Source organism: Balaenoptera physalus (assembly GCF_965194825.1).
Source record: "Balaenoptera physalus genome assembly, chromosome: 13".
In the NCBI taxonomy this organism is placed as follows: domain Eukaryota; kingdom Metazoa; phylum Chordata; class Mammalia; order Artiodactyla; family Balaenopteridae; genus Balaenoptera; species Balaenoptera physalus.
Window position 1 is genome coordinate 81,891,541 of NC_138892.1, and position 27,342 is coordinate 81,918,882.

Genomic DNA, 27,342 nt, shown 5'->3' on the forward strand with positions numbered 1-27,342 from the left:
TTAAACTCTTGAGAGGATACAAGGCACTAGGGAGGTTAATATAATGACTATGAGGAGAATAATAGACAAGGATTGAAAGATTCTCCAGAGCAGAGAGTCCCAGGAGCCATGATTTAACCAACTAAATAAGGGAAGAAGCGTTGCCTATTTGATTAAAGATTGGCATCTGATCTTTAAGATCTTTTTGATATATTAACATAGAAACAACATTTTTTTTTTTACCAGTTACAGTACATGCACTTCTGTCTTGGGTGGTTAGGGTGTCTAAGGCTATGCAGTTGTCTAAAATAACTCTGGCTAAAGAATTTACAGATTCTTGCTGTAACTGTAGAGATTTTGCAGAGGATAAGGTCTCTCCCAGTGAGGTTTAAGTGCAGTCTTTTGTTGGTATCTTTTCCAGTAAACTGAGTCTCTAGGTTCTAATATATGGGGCACATTGTCTTCTTTTGGAAGCAGATCACAGAAAGCTTTATGGACCTGTGGAAATAAGCCTTTCAATATTGCATTAGTGCCTTATAGTACTGAACTATGTCATGATTACTTAGGATGGGATAAACATGAGGATGTCTTATTTTAGGAGGTGGTGTTATAGGTAAGCTTCTATCTAAGTAGGCTTCTATATGGTGTGAGCAATCAGGTATTCAGTAAGAAGCATTTCTATGGAAACAAAAGAAAGGCAAAGATTAAAGATTAGTTGGAACAAATTATAAATGCAGTTGTTGAGTCTAGAGAGCAGCCAGTCGAGAAAATTTCTGGAGTTGAGCTCGGATTTTTAGATGAAGGTGGAATGAAGGTGGCAGTTTCAAACTGATAGATTTTCCTGGTTTGCAGTTTGAATGTCTTTGATGATGTCATCAGATGTTCTGCTGAGCTCTGAGTGGCCTACATAGAAGTAGGTATGAAGGTTGTCTTGTCTATACATGATCTGTTGTGACTTCTCTGAAGTCTATATCAAGACTGATAGCTTTTGCTTGTAGGGTTTGAGGAAAAGGACAGTTTTAGTTTTTACTTCAAGTCAGAAGGGTGGGAGAAAATTGAAAATATTAGTTTGGAGAGTCGTAGCCAGATATTGGAGAAAACTAGAAGAGTTCAGGACCCAGTCCAGTTTACAGTTAGATACAAAACCTCAAAGACAATAAACAGGACTCGAATTTGATTATGAATATGCCAAAATTTTCCGTTTAAACATAATTTTTTTCTCTGTAGTCACCTCATTTTTACCAAAGATAATCATAAGTAATTTGTTTGTAAAATAAGTCGTCTCTTTAAACTTGGCTTGTTATTTACATAAGTGCAACAAGAATAGTGATTTTATGCACATTCTCAAATACGATACTCCAGTCAAAGCTTTGGTAATATCCAAGGGGCTTTATTGGCTCCATAAAGTCAACTTTAGATCCTTAAAACTGTCTTTATAAGTAAACTCAGGTTAGATCTTTTAAAGCCTCTTTATGCTAAGAAGGCAAGCCAAGGACTTGTCCAGTTGTGTCCTGTTACAAAGAACAGATTCTTATTGAATTTATGCAAATATCTATATTGCCATGAAAATAAGAATACTCAGTAAGGGTTTTTTTTTTTTTTTAATTTGTTTGTTTTAATTCCGAAGGGATCAGGTAAGGAGAAAAAGTAAATGTTTCATTTTTGCTTACAAAAGCATACTTTACCAAATTGTTTTAAGTTTAGATAGCTTAGAAGGAGAGGGAAAAAAGGGTTCTTTAAATCTGGAAGACAAGCACTGAAGAACTGACAGTGTTTCAAACAAAGTCATAAAAGTTATAATTATTTTCATCAGTTCATTTGGTCCCATGTAATTAATCCTTGTTTTGCTTGATCTTGGGTTAGCAGTTTTATGAATTAAGCAGTTTCTCCATTAGAGTTCTAGATATTCTTACTCAGTTTAGTGATATGAGCTTCAAGTTATCAGAAGCCTGTATTCCAGAGTACTTGTCAGGGTCCTTTCCATGAATCTCCATAAAGACAAAGCATTTTGGCTTGTAGTTGATTGTAAATGCTTTACTGTGAAGCAAAACTTAGTTACCTATTCAGCCAAAGTGACAAAAGATTTCAAAAGCCAATACAGAAAGTTACATAGTTAACTATGTAACTTTCTTTGTAACTTTTGTAAAGTTACAAAGTTACAAAACAAAACCAAAAAAACCTTACCTCTTGTAATGTTGTAAAGATTCAGTTTTCCTAAGTAGTTAAGGACCTGATAAAGATAACATGAAGCACAGGAAATTATTTTGCTAAGACACAGAATCTTTAGTTCCTAGACAGTTTACACAAAAGGTAAAGAAAAACCTTTTATAAAACAGTAAGTCTCCTACATACAAACAAGTTCTGTTCTGAGAACGCGTTTGTAAGACCAATTTGTTCATAAGTCCAACAAAGTTAGCCTAGGTACCCAACTAACACAATTGGCTGTATACTGCTGCTTTTACGCTTACTTCCGGACATCCTGGGCTTGAAATAAAGATACTGTACTACTGTACTCTATACAGTACTGTACAGTAAAGTATGCAAAAACACAACCCTTGTAGAGGATGCACACATGTGACTATGTATGCCAGACACGTGAACTAACTTATGTGATTGGACATGCGAATGCACGTTCGCATCTTTGAAAGTTTGCAACTTGAGGGTTCATATGTAGGGGACTTACTGTATCTTATTAAGAGCAGACCAATAATTTAAGAAACTTTGTGCTTTTAACACAGAGGGGAAAAACGTTCTAGTTTGTTTCAGTTTATTACTGAGCTCATTTTTTAAAACCCTTATAAATAAATCCATTTAATTTTAGCTAACTTTGACCTTCCAACATAAAATTTCTAAATAAGCACTTTCTATATCCATTTAGAGTTTGTGTTATTCCTTTCCTCTTTCTCATTCTGGAATGAACAGTAATTTTACTTTACAATATTACTGTACAAAATTACTCTCTTTTTTCCATAACAAAAATACAACCTATATTCTTTGCATGCTCTTCTTGTAAAAATACATCCCATTTTCTTCTCATACTTTGTATACAAAGTTGTTTTCTTTCATTCTTGTTTCTAGTATTTTATTTTTATATATTGATTATAAATTTTAACCTTTATTAACGTTTATTTTCCAGTGAAAACTAGGAAGCATGAAGTTGTGAACTGTCATAATAGCAGCATCCTATAGTAGATTAGCAAATTCATGAATGCATAATTACAAAAAATTATATTTTTTAGAGACGTTTTCTCACAGTACAATTTTTTCTTACAGTTTTGTGGAGATATAATTGACATACAGCACTGTGTAAGTCTGAAATGTACAGCATAATGACTTACATACACAATAAGTTTAGTGAACATCTATTGTCTTATACAGATACAAAATTAAAGAAATAGAAAAAAAGGTTTTTTTTCTTATGATAACTCTTAGAAATTATTCTCATAACAGCTTTCATATGTAACATACAGCAGGGTTAATTATATTTATCATGTTGTGCATTATATCCCTAGTACTTATTTATCTTATAACTGGAAGTTTGTAGCTTTTGACTGCCTTCATCCAATTCCTCCTGCCTCTGGTAACCACAAATCTGATCTCTTTTTCTGTGCATTTGTTTGCTGTTTGTTTTTGAAGTATAATTAACCTACAACACTATGTTAGTTACTGTTACACAACATAGTGATTCAGTATTTCTATACATTTCAAAATGATAACCATGATAAATCTAGTTACAGTGTCACCATACGAAGATATTATATAGTTGTTGACTGTATTCGCCACACTGTACATTTCATACCCATGACTCATTTATTTTGCAGCTGGAAGTTTTGTACCTCTTAATCTTCCTCACCTATTTTTTTCTGCCCCCATCCCCTCCCTTCTGGCAACCAGCTCTTTGTTCTCTGTATCTATAACTATTTCTGTTTTGTTTGTTCAGTTTTGTTTTTTAGATTCCACGTGTAAGTGAAATCATACTGTGTTTGTCTTTCTCTGTCTGACTTACTTCACTTAGGATAATGCCCTGTAGGTCCATCCATATTGTCGCAAATGGCTAGATTTCATTCTTTTTAATGGCTGAGTAATATTCCATTTTAAAATATATATCACGTCTTCTTTATCCATTCATATGTTGATGGGTGCTTAGGTCGCGTCCATGTCTTGGCTATTGTAAGTAATGCTGCAGTACCAACATAGGGGTGCATATATCTTTTTGAATTAGTGTTTCTGTTTTCTGTGGATAAATACCCAGCAGTGGAATTGCTGGATCATATGGTAGTTCTATTTTTAATTTCTTAAGGAATCTCCATACTGTTTTGCATAGTGGCTGCACCAATTTACATTCTCACCAACAGTGCACAAGGGTTCCCTTTTCTCCACATCCTTGCCTACACTTGTTATTTGTTGTTTTTTTGATAATAGTCATTCTGATAGATGTGAAGTGATATCCTTCTGGTTTTGGTTTGCATTTCCCTGATGATTAGTGATATTGAACATCTTTTCATATATCTGTTGGCTGTCTGTGTGTCTTCTTTGGAAAAATATCTATTCAGTTCCACTGCTCATTTTTTAATCGAGTTGTTTGTTTTTTTTAATGTTGAATTGTATGAGTTCTTTGTATATTTTGGATATTAACCCCTTATCAGATATACTGTTTGCAAATATCTTTATATTCAGTAGATGGCCTTTTTGTTTTGTTGATCATTTCCCTTGCTGTGCAAAACCTTTTTAGTTTGATGTATATAGTCCCACTTGTTTATTTTTGCTTTTGTTTCCTTTGCCTGAGGAGACGTACCCCAAAATATTGCTAAGACCAATGTCAAAGAGCATACTGCCTATATTTTCTTCCAGGAATTTTATGGTTTCAGGTCTTACATTAAAGTCTCTAATCCTTTTTTTTTTTTTTGCTGCGTTGGGTCTTTGTTGCTGTGCGCGGGATTTCTCTAGTTGCGGTGAGTGGGGGCTACTCTTCGTTGTGGTGCCACGGGCTTCTCATTGCGGTGGCTTCTCTTGTTGCAGAGCACGGGCTCTAGATGGACGGGCTTCAGTAGTTGTGGCTCGCGGGCTCTAGAGCACAGGCTCAGTAGTTGTGGCGCACAGGCTTAGTTGCTCCACAGCATGTGGGATCTTCCTGGACCAGGGCTCGAACCTGTGTCCCCTGTATTGGCAGGCAGATTCTTAACCACTGTGCTACCAGGGAAGCCCCTCTAATTCATTTTGAGTTTATTTTTATATATGGTGTGAGAAAATGTTCTAATTTTATTCCTTTACATGTAGCTTCCAGTTTTCCCAGGAACACGTACTAGAGAGACTGTCTTTTCCACATTGTATATTCTTGCCTCCTTTGTCATAGATTAATTGACCAGAAATGTATATTTCTGGGCTCTCTATTCTGTTCCATTAATCTATGCTTCTGTTTTTGTGCCAGTATCATACTCTTCTGATTTCTGTAGCTTTGTAGTATAGTTTGAAATCAGGAAGCATGATACCTCCATCTGTGACCTTACTCAGGATTATTTTGGCTATTGGAGGGTCTTTTATGTTTCCATACAAAATTTAGGATTATATTTTCTAGTTCTGTGAAGAATGCCATTGGTATTTTGATAGGGATTGCACTGAATCTGTAGATTGCCTTGAGTAGTAAGGTCATTTTAACATTTTTAATTCTTTCAATTCATGAACACAGTGTATCTTTCCATCTATTTGTGTCGTCTTCAATTTCTTTCATCAGTGCCTTATAGTTTTCTGAGTACAGATCTTTTACCCCCTTAGTTATATTTATTCCTAGGTATTTTATTCTTTTTGATGCAGTTGTAAATGGGATTGTTTTCTTAATTTCTCTATTTGATAGTTCATTGTTAGTATACAGAAATGCAACAGATTTCTGTATATTTATTTGTATCTTGCAACTTTACTGAATTCATTGATGAATAATGGTAGGATTTTGGACAGTGTCTTCTGGGTTTTCTATGTGTAGTATCATGTCATCTGCAAACAGCGATGGTTTTACTTCTTCCTTTCTGATTTGGATTCCTTTTATTTCTTTTTCTTGTCTGATTGCTGTGGCTAGGACTTCCAATACTATGTTGAATAGAAGTGGTGAGAGTGAGCATCCTTGTCTTGTTTCTTATCTTAGAGGAGATGCCTTCAGCTTTTCACTGTTGAGTATGATGTTAGATGTGGGCTTGTCATATATGGCCTTTATTATGTTGAGGTATATTTCCTCTGTACCCACTTTGTTGAGAGTTTTTTATCATTATGATTGTTGGATTTTGTCAAAAGCTTTTTCTGCATCTATTGAGATGATATGATTTTCTTCTTCAATTTGTTAATGTGGTGTATCACATTAATTGCTTTGTGGATATTGAAACATTCAAGGATGAGATTGGTTCAATCTCATCCCTGGGTTAGATCCCTATTGATCATAGTGTGTGACCCTTTTCATGTATTGTTGAATTCAGCTTGCTAATATTTTGTTGAGGATTTTTGTGTTTATGTTCATCAGTGATATTGGCCTGTAATTTTCTTTTTTTGTGATATCTTTGTCTGGTTTGGGTATCAGAGTGATGCTGGCCTCACAGAATGAGTTTGGAAGCATTCCTCCTTCTGCAGTTTTTTGGAATAATTTGAGAAGGACAGGTGTTAACTTTTTTCAAAATGTTTCATAGAATTCACCTGTAAAGCCATCTGGTCCTGAACTTTTGGGAGGTTTTTAAATTACTGATTCAACTTCATTCACATTCATAATTGACCTGTTCATATTTTCAATAGTACAGTTTTTTAATCTAGCAAAAGACATGTTTATTATAACCCCAAGTAGCTTTTATCTGTAAAAATTAAGAAGCCAAAAACTTCTGATAAATTTATGTTTAGCAATTAATGTTTCAGTATATTATCTTATTTGGAAATGATCTAGATATGATATAATAGATAATGAATATCCATCATTTAAGTTAACTTAGTATAAACTTTTATCTTACATCTATTTAATTTCTTTGTTTTTAGTAAGTATGCTTGGATTAAACATTAAACAGCTAATCATCATCTTATATTGTTTTTCTTGCTGCCAAATTTTGTAATGTAGAGATAGCACGAGCTTATTTTACTAGTAAACCTGGGTAGAAATGTTTGTATATTTGCATTATATTTAATGATGACAACCCTGAGGACAAGCCTATTTTATTAAACCAATACATTTCAATTAGCTTTTATTTACCAAAAATCATTCCAGATCACACAAACTTGAAAAGCATTTGGATTGGTTTCTATATTTCTGAGAGTTTTAAGAGCACTTAATTTATATAAGTGCTTATTTTCCTTTAAGCAGATTAAATAGAGCTCTTTAAAAAATATCACAGACCATACATGAATTCGTATATACATAAATATATAGACAGACACAAACAGATTGTATAATTTTCATTTTTAAATTTTAACCATGTGTCAGGCACAGTAATATAAAACTCAAAAGAATAGCTGGATCCAAATTATTTCTGGCAGATGGAATAAATTAAGTTTACCTGCTTATGGCTAGAGCTTTTTACCAAAATTTTTTTTATTTGTGTGCTGTAAGGATTCTTTTAGAGAAGCTATTTTTGGAGTTATTTTGTCTTTTAGAAGCTTTTGCCTACCATTGTCTCTGAGAAGTTTGGAATATTCTCTTTTTAAGGGTGTCCCTAAAGTGGACTATCTTATCTAAATTAAAGGTTCCACAAAGTGGCTACTGCAATTCCAGTTGTCCTTCATAAAGTTCACCCATTTTTCCAAAAGACACAAGATCCTGGTCTGTGATTTGGACCAGGTGGAACCCATCTTCACCTTAGATTCTCTAGGACATCTTAACTCTGAGGGGTCCTGTTTTTGAACAGCTGTTCTGAAACACAGGGAATTACACTTCCCCCTCTTTTTCAACAGAATAGTGTGACTTATCAAAAAGTTTCAACAATAGTTGCGCAATAAAATTGGCGAGCTCAACACGAAAGGGAGTGAAGCTTGGATTCAAGAGAGGTTTACTGTGAAACTTCTTGGTCAGTGAGAAAACAGTGAGCATAATGGGCTCCATGAATACTGGCACTTGTTTACTCACCAGCCTCTTGACTAATCAGGGATCTTCTGTAGGTCCCACTTCTGATACCAAAAACCATCAAGAGAAAATTCAGAGAGATTTATTTGATATGAATATTTTATTGAATGAGAAATAAGCTATTCGTGAACAGAGAGACTTCAAACTGAAAGTGGTTAGAAGCTCAGAGGCATGTAGTTACAGGATGGTTTATAAAGTGAGAATGAGGAAGTTGTTTAACATTTACGATGATTGGTTGTTACAGTGGGAGTTTACAGATGACAGGAGACTGGTTAAAAGTGTTTATCTTATACTATTTTAGAAGATGATTTAAGTTCTGCTTATTGTTATCAGAGGCATATACAAGAAATAATCTGTTACCTTTTGCTTATGTTCATGAAATAAGCTATCAATAGATTAAGTTTAACTTATGCAGCCTAACTGGTTTTGTTTGCTTGGAGGATTTTCAAGCTTGGTCTCCATTTTATTTTACTTTAACACTAGCAAATAATAAACACCACTAAATGTTAGTTATTGTTATTATTGGTTATTTCACACCAGAAATTGTGCTGAAAATTACAGTTATAATGGCAATTGCTTCTCTCCAGGAGCTTTCAGTCCATTATTATTCCCATGTAAAAAAGTTAAGGCTAAGGAGAACAATCACTATAATCTACTGAATGCCTTCTAAAACAGTAGGATTTGACATTTGCGTTATATCTCATAAACTTCTGGCCCTTGGTCCACAGTCAGTTTTCATAAAAGGGAAATCCGTTGATTCTCCTTTGTGTAGACTCAGACTTGTGTAGAGTCCTGAGAAAAGTATCTTGCTTTAGTTCTTGGCGAAACTTTTACACCTCATCCAAACAGAATATCCTTTCTGTCAGTAAAGACAGAGTAGGTTAAGGGTGCAAGTTAGGAAAACAGACTACATGGGTTCTATACATACACCTAACATTTACTAGTTATACAATCTTGAGCAAATGTTATAACTTATCTGGGATTCAGTTTTCTCATCTGTAAATGGAAGATGATGATATTATTACCTACCTTACTGAACTGCTGTGAAGATTAAAAGCCAGTACATGTAAATTCCATAAAACGGTGCTTGGCACATAGTAAGTATTCATTTACGTTAGTTATTAATGTTATATCATACCTACCATGGAAAGCACTGTAACAAGGACTATGTTACCTAATACCTGACCTTTTTTCTAAGACCTAGCTTAATTCCTGCTCTTAGTTCCAATCTCTATTCTAAGGCTCCTTGAGGGTTCCATGCAAATGATCCTATGAACCCTTGGGACCAGAATCAAGTCTTTTGTCTCTTTGTACCCACAGTTCCTTATTTTTAGGAGTTACTATTCAGTTAAGCATGTATTTAAAGAGGACATGTGGCCTGTGAAGCACTATGCTGATGATTGTTGGAAATAACTAGCATAAAAGAGGTGTAGTCTTATGGGACTAGCACAAAACAAGTATATGAATAAATATAATCTAGGTATAATAATACCACAAAAGCTGGATTTACAAATGGGAGGAAATGCATTCAAGAGGGAGTACAGGAATTTCCCTGGTGGCTCAGTGGTTGAGAATCCATTTGCCAATGCAGGGGACACGAGTTTGATCCCTGGTCCGGGAAGGTCCCACATGCCGCGGAGCAACTAAGCCTATGCGCCACAACTACTGAGCCTGTGCTCTAGAGCCCACAAGCCACAACTACTGAGCCTGCATGCCACGACTACTGAAGCCTATGCACCTAGAGCCCGTGCTCCGCAACAAGAGAAGCCACCGCAATGAGAAGCCTGCGCACCGCAACGAAGAGTAGCCCCTGCTCGCCGCAACTAGAGAAAGCCCACATGCAGCAACGAAGACCCAATGCAGCCAAAAATAAATAAATTAATTAATTAATTTTTTTTAAAAGGAGTATAATAATAAGAGCAAAGCCTTGATGAACAGGAAAGTTAGGAATATATGAGAAGACCAGAAAATAGTATTTCTATTTGGCTGGAGAATACAATATGAATAGTGTAATAGTAAGACATAAAGCCAGATAATTAGGAGCAGAACCTTGGCCACCAAAATGAAATAAGAGTGTTTAATTCTGTAACATGGGAAGCTATCAAAGGTTTTGGAACTCTTGGGAGCAGAGGGAGAGTTGAATTAGGGAGCAATTAAGAATAAGAAGACAGGAAACTTTTAAAATTTTGGAAAGGAGTAAGGAGAGCCCAAACTAGGAGACATATGTGAAGATGTTCTTGCAGAATTCATTCTGGTAAAAGAGAATTGGAATGTCCATCACTGGGAGAGGTGCCATGGAATGTTATGCAGCTATTAGAAAAGTAAAGAGTATATGTGTATATATTCACATGGATGGAACTTGAAAACATAGTGCTTAGTGAAAAAAAGAGGAAATGAATGTATTAAGAAAAATTATCCAAAAACTGGAATTAAAACAAAAAGATGACCCTATGACCTTCATTGTCATACTAGAGTGTTGTCTCCCATGTAAAGGTCCACATTTGCCTTTAGGATAATATTTTCTAACCTTTTTTGGGATGAGATAGTCAGACTGACAGTTGTTCAGCAGGCTATTTCTGGGTTACCTTGGGTTTCTGTTACTTTGGTAACAAGGTAAGGAGCTTGATCCAGAATAGCAGTCAACTGTTTTACTAAGTGCACTGTTAAGTACACAGGAATGGGACTTCTCTGTGATGGAAAACTGCTTGGTTTACATCCTTGCATAAGTTCCTAACCTCTTCACTGGACCAGCACTTTGAGTAGCACTGCCTTGGAGAATCCTTTGAATCTGTGATATGGTGAACAATTTTGAATTAGGGGAGCAAGGAAAGGCAAAAATTAAAAATTACTGTAAAGTTTTTAGCTTCGTTGACCAGGAGAATGGTGATATCATTAGATAATTGTGGAGGAGTAAGTATCTTTTCAGGAAAATTAATCAGAACATCCAGTTGAAATAGGCAGTTAGAAATATAATTTAAAACATTTTTAATTCAGTTTATTTAAACTAAAAAAAACCCAACAATTAACCCATTTCTCCCACCCCCCACCTCTGAGAACCACCAATCTGTTTTTGGTAGCTATGAACTTTTGTTTGGGGGTTTTTTGTTCTTAGACTTCACATATAAGAGAAGTCATATGGTATCTGTCTTTCTCTGTCTGACTTATTTCACTTAGCATAATGCTCTCTAGGTCCATCCATGTTGTTGCAAATGGCAAGATTTCATTCTTTTTTATGGCTGAATAATATTCCACTGTATATATACCACATCTTCTTTATACATTCATCCACTGATGGACACTTTTGTTATTTCCATATTTTGGCTATTGTAAATAACGTTGCAGTGAACATGGGAGTGCAGATACCTTTTCAAATAGTATTTTCATATTCTTTGGATAAATACCCAGAAGTAGAATTGCTGGATCATATGGTAGTTCTATTTTTAATTTTTTGAGGAACCTTTATACTGTTTTCCATAGCACCTACACCGATTTACATTCCCACCAACAGTGCACAAGGATTCCCATTTCTCCACATCCTTGCCAACACTTGTTATTTGTTTTCTTTTTGATAATAGCCATTCTGACAGGTGTGAGGTGATATCTCATTGTGATTTTGATTTGTATTTTTCTGATGATTAGTGATATTGAGCATCTTTTCATGTATTGGTCATCTGTGTGTCTTCCTCGGAAAAATATAATTTTTAATTTGAAAGAGATATCAAGGAGTAAGTCTAAGATTAGGAGTAAACTCCTTATAGATAGTAGGTGAAGCCATGGTTAAGTTTAAGGAAGAGGATATAGAGAGAAGAAAAGGAGACCAAAGACCAAATTTTATGCAACACTTACATTAGAAGCAGACCAATTTGCCCAAAGTCATTTCTTTGTTAGATTAATTTACTGTATAATTGATTGGCTAAATATTAATAAGTTGTCTCTTTTAACTATAAAATTTAGAGCAATTCATACTGGGTGAGATATCTATCTCTCCTCCCACACCCACACCCTTTTTTTTAACAGCTTTTGAAGATTTGTTTAGTTTTAGCTGACCACTTTTCATTTTTGTCTTGAGAACTGAGACCACCTGTGTTAACCTTTGGGATTGAGAACTAAGATTGCTTATGTCAATATAACTTTTTGCTCCTGGAAATTTTTGCAGTTTATCTAAGTAAACATTTGGTTATTAGGATAAACATTTTGATTGTTAGGGCGAACATTATATCTATCAGGATAGATTATTCATGAGGCTTACTTCAAGACCCCATGTCCATCATTCTTAAACTGTTACATCACAAATTTTGCCTAATCCTATCCCATTCCCCATCTTGGAGGGGGGAACCCTCTTAAACTACTTGAGCTTTCATCCCCAAATCCTGAATGTACTCTTCCCTACCTTTCCCCTATTAAGACACTATCAAAACCCTGTTAAACCCTCACTGCAGCGAATTTAATAAACTTGCTTTGTTTGACCAACAGGCTTTTTGGGTGGTCTTTGTGAGCCATTTAATAGTTCTCATAGCAGCATATTAAGAAATATTTAATTTGTTTCTGTCCCGGCTCTCTGCTAGTGCTGCTGTAGGGAACTGGAACAGAAAGAGGAAACCCTTTATTCTGTGGAACACATGGCACAGCCTGAGCTCAGAGAAGAGACCAAGAACAAAATGGAAAAGACTGAGAGGAAGAGGGAGGGGGGAGAAAAAAGGGTGTTATCATGGAAAGAAGAAAACATTTAAAATATAGCTGAAATCTGTATAAAGGAAAATATAAGAGGAGTGATTGTGGAATTTGAGTTTTCTCTTTTTCAAGCTAAAATGCTTTTAGCTTGGTCTTGTTTCGCGAATGCTGGTAGAAGACTAAAGGCTTGGGTCTTGGGTCAGAGACCCTAAGGACTTTATTATTCATTGCACAACAAGCAGCATGAGCATTAGCATGTTTATGTCACTTCCCCTTGACCTCCAAGACACACGCCAGCAACACAGAAGGCCAAGTTGGATACCTACACAAAGGGCAGGTTGTGTTATAGGAGACAGACTCTGAATTTGGGGACTCTGCATTTTATAGCAAGCAGTAAGCAACCTCTTTGTTCTGGAGGGAGACATTATCTCACAGTGTTGCTCATTGTAAACACAACCCTGAGAGTGGCCCAGATAGAGTGTCAGGGCCTTGTAATCTTGTCATTCCCAGCAAGAATGGTAAGACCATGAAAAACCTGTAGAGAACTGCCTTTCCCAACATTTCACCTTTTGGCCCTACCACCTTGGCTTCTGACAAATTATCACATGAGTATGACGCTTCTTCACCACGCTGATTCATTTAATCAGCGGAGGCTAGGACCAAATGTATTCAATTTGTGTTATACAGCAATCAACTAAGACTATTAATATTGCTCCCAAAAGGAGGATGAGGCCAACTGGCAATATTGACTTCAGCTATGACTCCAGAGTCCCAGACTCAGGCAACTGTGACTAAATCCCAGGGGAGACCAGTAGGTCTTATTTCAGACATCCAAGATGTAGTGTAAGCCCAGTATATTCTCCATTATGACCTGCACAAGGAAATTTAAGTTTACCTGTTAATCTTTGGTGCTGTTATCTGTAATTACAGGGACAATAGATGGGCCAAAAAACGAAACCCAACTGAGAGATATTCTGTGGCCTCTTCTCTATATACAAGCATATAAAACAAAGAGACACAGGTCACTCTAGTTTGGATTTATTGTTAAACTTGATTTGGATCACCATGACATTGTTTTGCCTATATCACATGGGAAAATGTCACTGAGTAGTTGCAGCCTTGATTGTTAACACATAGCTCAAGATCACTTGGACATCAAGGAAAACATGCATTTGTATTTGTCATATTGAAACAAGTTGTGCTGGTCCATGTTTTTATACCCTTATGAAGAGAGGCTAGGCAAAGCAGAATAGTTCAGCGCTTTCCATATTTACATGAATTATTTGGTTATCATAGCACAAAGACAATGATGAGAAATCCAGCAGTAGGTCAGATTGTCAGCTGCAGCAGCTGCTTGCCTCAGGTGGACCATATAATTGTTTTGCCAAGGTGCAGTGCTGGATCTAGAGGAGGAAGGGAGCATTAATTCCTCCCCTTTCTTAAGTACTTCCCAGGGTCTAAAGTGTTCCTCCCCAGGTTCTGGAGTTATTGCCGTCCCTTATGATCATGAAATTGGTGTGCCTCATACCAATGCAAATGATTTCACTTTTTTCCAATCACCTGCTACTCACAGTGGTCAAGTGCAGGAGGGACAAGGGGATTTTTATTTTTGTTATTTTTTTAATGTATTTTTTTGTTACTTTTTTAAAACATCTTTATTGGAGTATAATTGCTTTACAATGTTCTGTTAGTTTCTGCTGTATAACAAAGTGAAAGAGCTATATGTATACATATATCCCCATACCCCTCCCTCTTGCATCTCCCTCCCACCCTCCCTATCCCACCCCTCTAGGTGGTCACAAAGCACCGAGCTGATCTCCTCCCCGTGTGATGCAGCTGCTTCCCACTAACTATCTGTTTTACATTTGGTAGTGTATATATGTCACTGCTACTCTCTCACTTTGTCCCAGCTTACCCTTCCCCCTCTCCATGTCCTCAAGTCCATTCTCTACGTCTGCTTTATTCCTGTCCTGCCCCTAGGTTCTTCAGAACCTTATTTTTTTTTTAGATTCCATGTATATGTGTTAGCATATGGTATTTGTTTTACTCTTTCTGACTTACTTCACTCTGTATGACAGACTCTAGGTCCATCCACCTCACTACAAATAACTCAATTTCATTTCTTTTCATGGCTGAGTAATATTCCATTGTATATATGTACCACATCTTCTTTATCTATTCATCTGTCAGTGGACACGTAGGTTGCTTCTATGTCCTGGCTATTGTAAATAGTGCTGCAATGAACATTGTGGTACATGACTCTTTTTCAATTATGGTTTTCTCAGGGTATATGCCCAGTAGTGGGATTGCTGGGTCATATGGTAGTTCTATATTTAGTTTTTTAAGGAACCTCCATACTGTTCTTCATAGTGGCTGTATCAATTTACATTCCCACCAACAGTGCAAGAGGGTTTGCTTTTCTCTACACCCTCTCCAGCATTTATTGTTCGCAGATTTTTTGATGACGACCATTCTACCTGTATGAGGTGATACCTCATTGTAGTTTTGATTTACATTTCTCTAATGATTAGTGATTTTGAGCATCCTTTCATGTGTTTGTTGGCAATATGTATATTTTCATTGGAGAAATGTCTATTTAGATCTTTTGCCCATTTTTGGATTCGGTTGTTTGTTTTTTTGATATTGAGCTGCATGAGCTGCTTGTATATTTTGGAGATTAATCCTTTGTCCATTGCTTCATTTGCAAATATTTTCTTCCATTCTGAGGGTTGTCTTTTTGTCTTTTTTATGGTTTCCTTTGCTGTGCAAAAGCTTTTAAGTTTCATTTGATCTCATTTGTTTATTTTTGGTTTTATTTCCATTTCCTTAGGAGGTGGGTCAAAAAGGATCTTGCTGTGATTTATGTCAAAAAGTGTTCTTCCTATGTTTTCCACTGAGAGTTTTATAGTGTCTGGCCTTACATTTAGGTCTTTAATCCATTTTGAGTTTATTTTTGTGTATGGTGTTAGAAAGTGTTCTAATTTCATTCTTTTACATGTAGCTGTTCAGTTTTCCCAGCACCACTTATTGAAGAGGCTGTCTTTTCTCCATTGTATATTCTTGCCTCCTTTATCAGAGATAAGGTGACCATATGTGCATGGGTTTATCTCTGGGCTTTCTATCCTGTTCCATTGATCTATATTTCTGTTTTTGTCGCAGTACCATACTGTCTTGATTACTGTAGCTTTGCAGTGTAGTCTGAAGTCAGGGAGCCAGATTCCTCCAGCTGCATTTTTCTTTCTCAAGATTTTTTTGGCTATTCAGGGTCATTTGTGTTCCCAAACACACTGTGAAATTTTTTGTTATAGTTCCGTGAGAAATGTCATTGGTAGTTTGATAGGGATTGCATTGAATCTGTAGATTTCTTTGGGTAGTGTAGTCATTCTCACAATGTTGATTCTTCCAATCCAAGAACATGGTATATCTCTCCATCGGTTTGTATCATCTTTAATTTCTTTCATCAGTATCTTATAGTTTTCTGCATACAGGTCTTTTGTCTCCTTAGGTAGGTTTATTCCTAGGTATTTTATCGTTTTTGTTGCAGTGGTAAATGGGAGTGGTTCCTTAATTTCTCTTTCAGATTTTGCATCATTAGTGTATAGGAATGCAAGAGATTTCTATGCATTAATTTTGTATCCTGCTACTTTACCAAATTCGTTGATTAATTCTAGTAGTTTTCTGGTAGCATCTTTAGGATTCTCTATGTATAGTATCATGTTATCTGCAAACACTGACAGGTTTACTTCTTCTTTTCTGATTTGGATTCCTTTTATTTCTTTTTCTTCTCTGATTGCTGTGGCTAAAACTTCCAAAACTATGTTGAATAATAGTGGTGAGAGTGGACAACCTTGTCTTGTTACTGATTTTAGAGGAAATGGTTTAAGTTTTTCACCATTGAGAACGATGTTGGCTGTAGGTTTGTCATATATGGCCTTTATTATGTTGAGGTAAGTGCGCTCTATGCCCACTTTCTGGAGAGTTTTTATCATAAATGGGTGTTGAATTTTGTAAAAAGCTTTTTCTGCATCTATTGAGTTTATCATATGGTTTTTATCCTTTAGTTTGTTAATATGGTGTATCACATTGATTGACGTGCGAATACTGAGGAATCCTTGCATTCCTGGGATAAACCCGACTTGATCATGGTGTATGATCCTTTTAATGTGCTGTTGGATTCTCTTCGCTAGTATTTTGTTGAGGATTTTTGCATCTATGTTCATCAGTGATATTGGTCTGTAGTTTTCTTTTTTTGTGACATCTTTGTCTGGTTTTGGTATCAGGGTGATGGTGGCTTGTAGAATGAGTTTGAGAGTGTTCCTCCCTCTGCTGTATTTTGGAAGAGTTTGAGAAGGATAGGTGTTAGCTCTTCTCTAAATGTTTGATAGAATTCGCTTGTGAAGCCATGTGGTCCTGGGCTTTTGTTTGTTGGAAGATTTTTTTTTTTAAGACATCAGGTTTTTTTGTTTTTATTTATTTATTTATTTTTATTTATGGCTGTGTTGGGTCTTTGTTTCTGTGTGAGGGCTTTCTCTAGTTGCGGCAAGTGGGGGCCACTCTTCATCGCGGTGCACGGGCCTCTCACTATCGCGGCCTCTCTTGTCGCGGAGCACAGGCTCCAGATGCGCAGGCTCAGCAGTTGTGGCTCACGGGCCCAGTCGCTCCATGGCATGTGGGATCCTCCCAGACCAGGGCTCGAACCTGTGTCCCCTGCATTGGCAGGCAGATTCTCAACCACTGCGCCACCAGGGAAGCCCTGTTGGAAGATTTTTAATCACAGTTTCAATTTCAATGCTTGTGATTGGTCTGTTTATACTTTCTATTTCTTCCTGGTTCCATCTTGGAAGGTTGTGCTTTTCTAAGAATTTGTCCATTTCTTCCAGGTTGTCCATTTTATTGGCATTTAGTTGCTTCTAGTAATCCCTCATGATTCTTTGGATTTCTACAGTGCCAGTTGTTACTTCTCCTTTTTCATTTCTAATTTTGTTGATTTGAGTCTTCTCCCTTTTTTTCTTGGTGAGTCCGGCTAATGGCTTATCAATTTTGTTTATCTTCTCAAAGAACCAGCTTTTCATTTTATTGATCTTTACTATTGTTTTCTTCATTTCTTTTTCATTTATTTCTGATCTGATCTTTTTGATTTCTTTCCTTCTGCTAACTTTAGGGTTTTTTTGTTTTTCTTTCTCTAATTGCTTTAGGTGTAAGGTTAGGTTGTTTATTTGAGATTTTTCTTGTTTCTCGAGGTAGGATTGTATTGCTATAAACTTCCCTCGTAGAACGCTTTCGCTGCATCCTATAGATTTTGAGTCATCGTGTTTTCATTGTCATTTGTTTCTAGGTATTTTTTGATTTCCTATTTGATTTCTTCAGTGATATCTTGGTTATTTAGTAGCATATTGTTTAGCCTCCATGTGTTTGTATTTTTTACAGTTTTTTTCTTGTAATTGATATCTAGTCTCATAGCATTGTGGTCGGAAAAGATACTTGATACAATTTCAAGTTTATTAAATTTACCAAGGCTTGATGTGTGACCCAAGATATGATCTATCCTGGAGAATGTTCCATGAGCTCTTGAGAAGAAAGTGTGTTCTGTTGTTTTTGGATGGAATGTCCTATAAATATCAGTTAAGTCCATCTTGTTTAATGTGTCATTTAAAGCTTGTGTTTCCTTATTTATTTTCATTTTGGATGATCTGTCCATTGGTGAAAGTGGGGTGTTAAAGTCCCCTACTATGATTGTGTTACTGTCGATGTCCTCTTTTATGGCAGTTAGCATTTGCCTTATGTATTGAGGTGCTCCTATGTTGGGTGCATAAATATTTACAATTGTTATATCTTCTTCTTGGAATGATCCTTGATCATTATGTAGTGTCCTTCTTTGCCTCTTGTAATAGTCTTTAAGTCTATTTTGCCTGATATGAGAATTGCTACTCCAGCTCTCTTTTGATTTCCATTTGCATGGAATATCTTTTTCCCTCCCCTCACTTTCAGTCTGTATGTGTCCCTAGGTCTGAAGTCAGTCTCTTGTAGACAGCATATATATGGGACTTGTTTTTGTATCCATTCAGCCACTCTGTGTCTTTTGATTGGAGCATTTAATCCATTTACATTTAAGGTAATTGTCGATATGTATGTTCCTATTAGCATTTTCTTAATTGTTTTTAGCTTGTTTTTCTATGTCTTTTTTTTCTCTTGTGTTTCCTGCCTAAAGAAGTTCCTTTAGCATTTGTTGTAAAGCTGGTTTGGTGGTTCTGAATGCTCTTAACTTTTGCTTGTCTGTAAAGATTTTAATTTCTCTGTCGAGTCTGAATGAGATCCTTGCTGGGTAGAGTAATCTTGGTTGTAGGTATTTTCCCTTTCATCACTTTAAATATGTCCTGCTACTCCCGTCTGTCTTGCAGAGTTTCTGCTGAAAGATTAGCTGTTAACCTTATGGGGGTTCCCTTTTATGTTATTTGTTGCTTTATCCTGCTGCTTTTAATATTTTTTCTTTGTATTTAATTTTTGATAGTTTGATTAATATGTGTCTTGGCGTGTTTCTCCTTGGATTTATCCTGTATGGGACTCTCTGCGCTTCCTGGGCTTGACTATTTCCTTTCCCATGTTAGGGAAGTTTTCAACTATAATGTCTTCAAATGTTTTCTCATACCCTTTCTTTTTCTCTTCATCTTCTGGGACCCCTATAATATGAATGTTGGTGCGTTTAATGTTGTCCCAGAGGTCTCTGAGACTGTCCTCAATTCTTTTCATTCTTTTTTCTTTATTCTGCTCTGTGGTAGTTATTTCCACTATTTTATCTTCCAGGTCACTTATCCGTTCTTCTGCCTCAGTTATTCTGTTATTGATTCCTTCTAGAGAGTTTTTAATTTCATTTATTGTGTTGTTCATCATTGTGTTTTTACTCTTTAGTTCTTCTAGGTCCTTGTTAAAGGTTTCCTCTTTTTTTCTCCATTCTATTTCCAAGATTTTGGATTATCTTTACTATCATTACTCGGAATTCTTTTTCAGGTCGACTGCCTATTTCCTGTTCATTTGTTTGTTCTGGTGGGTTTTTACCTTGCTCCTTCATCTCTGCATATTTCTCTGTCTTCTCATTTTGTTTAACTTACTGTTTGGCATGTCCTTTTCACAGCCTGCAGGTTCCTAATTTCCATTGTTTTTGGTGTCTGCCCCAAGTGGGTAAGGTTGGTTCAGTGGCTTGTGTAGGCTTCCTGGTGGAGGGGACTGGTGCCTGTGTTCTGGTGGGTGGGGCTGGATCTTGTCTTTCTGGTGGGCAGAGCTGAGTCCAGTGGTGTGTTTTGGGGTGTCTGTGAACTTAGTATGATTTGGGGCAGCCTCTGTACTAATGGGTGGGGTTGTGTTCCTGTCATGCTAGTTGTTTGGCATGGGGTGTCCAGCTCTGGAGCTTGCTGGCCGTTGGGGGGAGCTGGGTCTTAGCATTGAGATGGAGATCGCTTGGAGAGCTCTCGCCAATTGATATTATGTGCGGCCGGGAGGTCTCTGGTGGTCCAATGTCCTGAACTCGGCTCTTCCACCTCAGAGGCTCAGGCCTGACACCAGGCCGGAGCACCAAGACCCTGTCAGCCATGTGGCTCAGGCGAAAAGGGAGAAAAAAAAGAAAGAAAATAAATAGAAAATAAGTAAAATAAAACTATTAAAATTAAAAAAAAATTTTAATTATTAAAATAAAAAGGTAATTAAAAAAAGAGCAACAAAACCAATAAACAAATCCACCAGTGATAACAAGCGCTAAAAACCATACTACGATAACATAAAAATCAGAAAGAAGTCAGTTGCAGGCAGCAAACCCCAAGTCTACAGTTGCTCCCAAAGTCCACCGCCTCAATTTTGGGTTGATTTGTTGTCTATTCAGGTATTCCAAAGATGCAGGGTACCTCAAGTTGATTGTGGGGATTTAAACTGCTGCTCCTGAGGCTGCACGGAGAAATTTCCCTTTCTCTTCTTTGTTTGCACAGCTTCTGGGGTTCAGCTTTGGTTTTGGCCCCACCTCTGCCTTTAGGTTGCCCTCAGGCTTCTGTTCCTGCCCAGACAAGATGTGGTTAAAGCAGAGGCTGATTAGGGGCTCTGGCTCACTCATGCCAGGAGGAGGAAGGGGTGCAGTAGTTATAATTGGAATGCGGGGTGAGCCAGCAGTGGCAGAGGCCGGCGTGACATTGCAACAGCCTGAGGCGCACCGTGTGTGTTCTCCCAGGGAAGTTTTCCCTGGATCATGGGACCCTGGTAGTGGCGGGCTGCACAGGCCCCCGGGGTGGATATGGATAGTGACCTGTGCTTGCACACAGGATCCTTGGTGGCTGCAGCAGCAGCATTAGTGTTTCATGCCCGTCTCTGGTGTCTGAGCTGATAGCCGCAGCTCGCGCAAGTTTCTGGAGCTCCTTTAGGCGGTGCTCTGCCTTCTGTGGGCAGACAGGTAAGGAATCCCCTCTCCTCGTGCACCCCAAAGCAATGGTCTCTTGCCTCTTAGGCAGGTCCACACTTTTTCCCTGACTCCCTCCTGGCTAGCTGTGGCTCATTAGCCCCCTTCAGGCTGTGTTCATGCAGCCAACCCCAGTCCTCTCCCTGGGATATGAACTCCGAAGCCCAAGCCTCAGCTCCCAGCGCCCACCCATCCCAGCAGGTGAGCAGACAACCCTCTCAGGCTGGTGAGTGCTGGTTGGCACTGATCCTCTGCGCGGGAATGTCTCTGCTTTGCTCTCTGCACCCTTGTTGCTGTGCTCTCCTTCATGGCTCCGAAGCTTCCCACCCACCCACCCCCCATCTCCGCCAGTGAAGGGGCTTCCTAGTATGTGGGAACTTTTCTTCCTTCATAGCTCCCTCCCAGAGGTGCAGGTTCCGTCCCTATTCTTTAATATCTGTTTTTTCTTTTTTCTTTTGCTCTACCCAGGTACGTGGGTATTTTCTTGCTTTTGGTGAAGTCTGAGGTCTTCTGCCAGCATTCAGTAGGTGTTCTGTAGGAGTTGTTCCACATGTAGATGTATTTTTGATGTATTTGTGGGGAGGAAGGTGATCGCCATGTCTTACTCCTCCGCCATCTTGAAGGTCCCCCTAATTTATTTTTTTGGGGGCCACGCTGTGCAACATGCAAGATCTTAGTTCCCTGACCAGCGATTGAACCTAGGCCCCCTGCATTGGGAGTGCGGAGTCTTAACCACTGGACCACCAGGGTAGTCCGACAAGGATATTTTTCCAAAATTTATAGGGATCCATCATATTTCCCACCTTCATGGGCATGGGCTACTGTAGGGGAACTTGGTGAGCAGTTTACTCAACCAAATGGTCATTATCTTCATAGGATAGAGGTTGGGAAACTTTTTCTGTAAAGGGCCGAAGAGAAATATTTTCAGTTTTGTAGGCTTCTGTCACAATTACTCAACTCTGCCTTTGTAGAGCAAAAGCAGCCATAGACAATACATAATAAAGAAACAGTCATGACTGTGATTCAGTAAAACTTTATTTACAAAAGCAGGCAGCAGACCAGGCTCAGCCCATGGGTTATAGTTTGCTGACTCTGATCTAGAACCAGTTCAGTCCAAAAGGAGAATCCAGGTGACTAAACCAAGATTAAGTTTGAATTCTGTAAGCTCCTTTTTGGCCAGGCTGCCACCCAGCTGTACCAACCAGGCTGGCTTGGGGTAACTGTTAGGGAAAAGAAAGATGCATCATGCTCAGGAAATGTCAGAGTAGAATTCTAAAATTTCAGAATAGGTCAAGATAACCCCCCACCCCTTTTATCCTGATCATTATCTAGAAGGTGGCCAAGGGGATGTGAACTCTTTCAGTGGATGCTTGCATTTAATTAAGATGTGTGGACCAGGAGAAAGTGAAGGAGGTAGAGTCAGAAATCTCTTTAGTTGACTTTTAAAAAAATCCATTTACATCTTGTTGGAACCAGCAGCTTGAGGATGATAAGGGATATGAAATGTCCATTGAATGCCTTGACTATTGGTCCAGTGTTGAGTGAAACTTTGCAATAAGAGACATCATACTGTCCAAATGAATATGGCCTGAAAGGCCAAAAACATAACACATTTTATGTTATGGCCAATGTGGCTTGAGTTGGTTGATCAGACTGGAACAGTGACACCATAACCTGAAAACATATCAACAACAGTAAGGCATCAATGGAGGACCCAAGGCAAGTGGTCAAAGGCTCAATATAGTTAGCTTGTCAGAAGTTAGAGGGGACAACACTCCATGTATTGTGGCCTATTTCACTAGAAAACAAACAGGCAAACTTTTTTTTTTTAATTTATTTTATTTATTTATTTTTGGCTGTGTTGGGTCTTCATTGCTGTGCGTGGGCTTTCTCTAGTTGCAGCAAGCGGGGGCTACTCTTTGTTGAGGTGCAGAGGCTTCTCATTGTGGTGGCTTTTCTTGTTGCGGAGCACAGGCTCTAGGCGCATGGGCTTCAGTAGTTGTGGCATGTGGGTTCAGTAGTTGTGGGTCATGGGCCCTAGAGCGCAGGCTCAGTAGTTTGGCACACGGGCTTAGTTGCTCTGCAGCATGTGGGATCTTCCCGGACCAGGACTTGAACCCATCCCCTGCATTGGCAGGCAGATTCTTAACCACCACACCACCAGGGAAGCCCAACAGGTAGACTTTTGAAAGGAGGCACAAGACTGGCATGCAGTGGTAGCTTTAACATCAGACACAGATAATCCTTACTTTCCTTGGCCATGATGGTGGATGTGTTGCCATGTTCAGTGTGATGATGGATTCCCAGTAGCAATGACAGGGATCTGGGTGGGGCATACTTAATTAACAGCATGAACCCAGCCCATTCTATTAGGGAATGAGCCATTGCCATGTATATCAGCTACAATTTGTTTCTACAATTCACAATCCTAAAGAAGATTTGATCTTTAATCTACCAATCTGTGGTCTTCCAAGTGGCAGACCAGGTGACTAGGCAATTGGCAATAGTCCAAGAGTCAGTAAAAATATAAGCCTTAATCTTAATAGTATTACCATTATCTAAGGTAGATATTGGCAAACTTCTGTAAGTCTAGACAATGAATATTTTCAGACTTGCAGGCCATACGGTCTCAGCTCTGCCATTATAGTGTGTAAAAGCAGCCATAGACAGTACATAAATGAACAGACATGACTGTGTTCCAAGAAAACTTTATACACAAAAGCAGATAACAGGCCAGATTTGGCCCATTGGCCATAGTTTTCTGACCCCTGGTCTAAGACAGTGTTAACAGCTTTTATTGTATTTACCCAGAAACTGCCTTTGAGGGGACCCAGATGTTGGACTTAGCAAAGACTTAAAGAAACTACTATAAACCTGTTCAAAGAACTAAAGGATACCATACTTACAGAAGTCAAAGGAGAAACAGCTTGGCAGTTCCTCAAAAAGTTAAACATAGAATTACCATATTACCCAGCAATTCCACTCCTAGGTATGTACCCAACAGAATTGAAACTAGGTACTCAAACAAATAGTTGTACACAAATGTTCATAGCAACACTGTTCACAACAGCCAAAATGTAGAAGCAACCAAAATGTCCATCACCAATGAATCAATAAGCAAAATGTGGTATATCCATACAATGAAATATCATTCAGCCATAAAAAGGAATAAAGTGCTGATACATGAGCATGGATGAACCTCAGAAGCATTATGCTAAGTGGAAGAAGCCAGACACAAAAGTTCACATTTACATGAATTAATTTATATGAAATACTTGAAACAGAAAATTCCATAGTGAAAGAAAGCAGATTGGTAGTTGCCAGGTACTGGGGAAAAAGAGGAATGGAAATTGACTCCTTAATAAGTGTAAGTTTTCTTTTGGGCTAATGAAAATGTTTTAAAGGTAGATAGAGGTGGTGGTTACACAACATGAATATACAAAATGCCACTGAATTGTACACTTTAAATGATCAATTTTATATTATGCGAATTTCACCTCAATTTCAAAAAAAGGAAAATAAAAGAAGTAAAGAAAGGTATGATGACAATGTCTCATACAGTAGATACAATAGAGAATATTTATATAGAGATAGAAATTATATATAAAAAAGAACCAAATGGAAATTCTGGAATTGAAAAAGTACAATAACTGAAATTTTAAAATCACTAGAGGGACTCAGTAGTAGATTTGAACTGGCAGAAGAAAGAATTATGAACTTGAAGATAAATAATAGTATGCAATCTGAAGAATGGAAAGAAAATAGGATGAAGAAAATAGAACAGAACCTCAGAGAAGTATGGGATAAGCATGTCAACATACATGTGATGGGAATACCAGAACAAAAGGAGAGAAAGGAGCAGAAAAAAATTCTTGAAGAAATAATAGCTAAAAGCCAGATTTAATGAGAAATATTAATCTACACATCCAATAAACTCAGTGAATTGAAATTAACTCAATGAATTTGTAGGATAAATACAAAGAGATCTAAACACAAATATCATAGTAAAAATGCTGAGGCCAAAGACCAGAAGAAAATCCTGTAAGCAGCAAGAGAAAAACTACTCATGTATAAAGGAAGCCTAATTAGATTAACAGTGGACTTCTCATCAGAAACAATGGAGGCAGAAGGTAATGGGATGACATATTTAAAGTGCTGAAAGAAAAACCTCAACTAAGAATCCTATAAATAGCAAAACCCAACTTAAAAGTGGAAGCAGGATCTAAGCAGATGGTTCTATAAAGGAGATATACAGATGGCCGACAAGCACATGCAAAGATGCTCAATATCATCAGCCAGCAGTGAAATGCAAATCAAAACCACAATGAGCTATTACTTCATAGCCACTGGGATGGCTATATTAAAAAAAGATAGATTAGGGACTTCCCTGGCAGTCCAGTGGTTAAGACTCCACACTCCCAATGTAGGGGGCCCGGGTTCAATCCCTGTTCAAGGAACTAGATCCCACGTGCATGCCGCCACTAAGAGTCCGCATGCCACAACTAAGAGCCTGCATCCCATGATGAAGATCCTACGTGTCACAACTAAGACCTGGTGCAGCCAAAAAAATAAATAAATAAATTTTTTTTTTTTTAAAAAGACAGATTAAAGAAAAAAGATAACATCAAATATTGAAAAGGATGTTGAGAAATTGGAACCCTCACACACTGCTGGTAGGAACATAAAATGGTGTAGCCACTTTGGAAAACAGTTCAGCAGTTCCTCAAATGTTTACACATAGAGTTACCATATGACCCAACAGTTTTATGTGACCCAGCAACTGAGCTCTTAGATATGTCCCCAAAAGAAATGAAAACATATGCCAATCCAAAAACTCATACACAAATGTTTATAGCAGCATTATCCATAATAGCCCCAAAGCAGAGACAACCCAAGTACCCATAAGCTGATGCATGGATAAACGAAAGGTGGTATATACATATAATGGAGTATTATTTGACGGTAAAAAGGAATGAAGTGCTGATACATGTTACAACATAGATGAACTTGAAAATGTTATGCTAAGTGAAGGAAGCCAGTAATAAAATACCACATATTTTATGATTCCATTTATATGAAATGTGCAGATACGCTAATCTAGAGATACAGAAAATAGCACCCTGTCTCGATGTGTCCTCACATGGTAGAAGGGCCTAGGGATTTCTGTGGAGCTTCTGGTAGTTCCCTAGGTTGTGGAAGATGGGCAGGATTGACAGTTGACTGCTAATGGGTACAAGATTTCTTTTTAGTGTATTGAAAATCTTCTGGAATTAGATAATGATGATGGATGCACAACTCTGTGGATTCACTAAAAACCACTGTTATATCAGTTATATCTTAATAAAGCAGTTACTCCCCAAATGATCCTTTTTAGTTAAGCTTTTAACTTTTAGAATAAATGACATAAATTTATGTTGATGGTAGAGCATCTGATTTCAATATCATAACAGAGTTGAGGATAATGAGAGCTGAGAGAGTCTAAACTCGTTACCCTTCTTATTTCTTGTAGTCCATCCAGTATGAATTATTTAAAATGTGTAAACAACCTAAATAATACATAGTTTTGGAAAACGGGAGTGAAACCCATGGAGATGTGCCACCCAGCTCACCCTTCAGGGAAGGACTTTCTGCCCTCCTGTGGGAGGAGGGTGAGCAGATAGCTTCCATTACTCAGCTCCATCAGAATCTACCTCTGTTGCAGAGCCACCTAGCCTAAGGTCACACTCTTCCCAGAGCAGCCCACATCAATGTCAAGGATATAAAGTCCCAGCCAAAAATAGAATTCCTGTTTAAAAACTAGTATCTTATGCATTTATTATGCACAGGTGTATGGTTTGAATTTTCACTGTTAATATCCTCAAGATGGATAGATAATAGTTAACTATGCTTTGGAATTTGTGAATACTTACGAGGTCTGCTATGGTCTGAATGTTTTTGTACCTCTAAAATTCATATGTTGCAATCCTGCCCCTAAAGGTATGCTGTTAGTAGCTGGGGCCTTTGGGAGGTGTTTAAATCATGAGGGTGGAGCCTTATGAATGGGATTAGTGCCTTTACAAAAGAATCTCCAGAGAAATCCCTAGCTCCTTCCACCATGTGAGGACACATAGAGAAGGTCCCAGCTGTGAATCAGGAAGAGAGCCCTTACCTAACCATGCTGGCACTTTGATCTTGG

At 37.8% G+C, this 27,342-nt stretch overlaps 1 protein-coding gene across 7 annotated transcripts in view; it reads left to right on the forward strand.

Annotated features, from left to right (window-relative positions):
- Positions 1 to 27,342, forward strand: part of AMN1 (antagonist of mitotic exit network 1 homolog) — a 62,273-nt gene that overhangs the window by 1,345 nt on the left and 33,586 nt on the right. Inside the window, exon 2 of one of the 7 annotated variants that reach the window (XM_082419864.1) lies at positions 23,979 to 24,156. The exons of 5 other annotated variants lie outside the window; for them this stretch is intronic. The gene's annotated coding sequence lies outside the window, so the exon portion shown is untranslated. Of the gene's footprint in view, positions 1 to 21,635; positions 21,691 to 23,978; positions 24,157 to 27,342 lie in introns of all 7 variants that reach the window. One more of the 7 variants, XM_082419865.1, reaches the window with a different exon arrangement.